Source organism: Cryptotermes secundus, unplaced genomic scaffold, assembly GCF_002891405.2.
Source record: "Cryptotermes secundus unplaced genomic scaffold, Csec_1.0 scaffold1495, whole genome shotgun sequence".
NCBI classification, from domain to species: domain Eukaryota; kingdom Metazoa; phylum Arthropoda; class Insecta; order Blattodea; family Kalotermitidae; genus Cryptotermes; species Cryptotermes secundus.
In genome coordinates this window covers 31,012-32,851 of record NW_019720595.1, presented here as the reverse complement: position 1 = coordinate 32,851, position 1,840 = coordinate 31,012, and positions in this window count along the sequence as shown.

Below are 1,840 nucleotides of genomic sequence, written 5' to 3'. Positions count from 1 at the left end.
GCGTAAAACATGACCAATCCAGTTAGCCTTCCGTTTTCTTATTTCATGTAGGATATTCCTCTGCTCACTGACTCTAATTAACACTTCTTCATTTCTCACATAATCGGTCCAACTGATCTTCTCCATTCTTCTCCAACACCACATTTCGAAACTTTCCAGATGTTTCTGATCTACTGCCCTAAGTGTCCATGTTTCAGCCCCATACAGAGCTATGCTCCAAATGTAGCATTTCACTAGTTTCTTCCTCAAATTTAAGTCCAATTTGCTGGTAAAAAGATTCTTCTTCTTGCTAAATGCAGCTTTTGCCATGGCAATCCTGGATTTAATTTCACAAGTACACCTTCCATCATCTGTTAACAAGCTACCCAAATATTTAAAACATTTGAAAAAGACATCTGCTGAGAAATGCATGCAACTGTAATAAACTTAATTTTTCTGCAGAGTTTTCTTTTTTCACAAAGATACTTAACTCTCTTTGTATCAAAGAGTCTTCTGCAATTCTTTTGCCAGATCATAAGGGCAATTATTTTGAACTACAGACTCTAAGTTTCCCCATATAAAAAGTCTGGTTTTTAAATTTGCACCAAAAGCGCTCTTAGAACAATGTCAAAATTTCCAGCATATAAAGTCCTCGTATAAAATGTTTTCCCTCTTTAGAAGTTAATTTTATAACACTTCTTTAGCAAATCTCACATCTAATATGATTAAAATAACAGCAATGAATTATATACAATTTGCAAGTTTTATCATATTGTAGTGTGTACAGCTGTTGCTATGCAAAGACTGCAAAATAGGTCAATAAACAATGGTTTTCTGGGCAACAGCTCAGTAAACACACTCCCCTAGCAATGGACATGAACATAACAATAAAAAAAAAAATTGTTTTTATGTGGTCTGTGCCAAGAAGTTATAACCAGGACAGTTGTAGCAATAAGTTTAGTTCAGCTCTGTACAGGAGACTGTGAAGAAAAGTTAGTTGCAAGAGTGCTCAACTGACAGTTCAGCTGTGGAGTAAAAAATGTGAGCACAGACACTGAAGAATCTCCACTGTTAAGATCCATTACCAGGAAATGACTTTTGAAAGTAGGCTGAGAAGACTTAATGTGTACTCTATTTAAAGTTCCCTTATACAAAGTTCTCCCATTTAGAAGTTTCTTTCCATAGGTTCTCTGAACACCTTATTAAGGAAATATTGTATTACAGGTATTTCTGACTGCATATGTCAAGTAAATTCAGAATTCAGACTGAACGTATGTTGCACAACGCCTGCTCCTGAACATCCATTCCATTTTAAATTGAAGATACTTTATATAGCTGAATGTAAGACAATACAGCATTTGCAGAAATCCAGTATACTTCAAATTTTCTGCAGTTAGCTGATCAAAACTGTTAATTTTTTAAAATTAATGCTGAATAAATGACATAAACTCCATCCCAAGTGCAAACAATATATTATATGTCCTTGATCTTGCTCTCCTTTACACTACATGTTTCAGCCTCAAACGGCCATCATCAGGTGTATACACTCACGTTGCTGTTACACTGCACTTAGTTTAAAATTTAACATTTAAAAACACATTGTTCCTTTCTTTGTTATTATCAACATCTACTTCGCTGATATCTGTCTGGTTTATAGATTATTTTACACCCGTTAATTTGGATTTTCCTGTAGTGGCACTATAAAATCTTTAGTTCTAATTTTAAAATCCTTTAAAATTTTTCTCTAAATTTTAAAATTTAAAATTTTTCCCTAAATTTTAAAATTTAAAATTTACAATTGTTAGGGTTAATCGCCCTATGTCTAAAGTGCTGCAGCGGCTAGTTCTTGTTTCCGCACTGT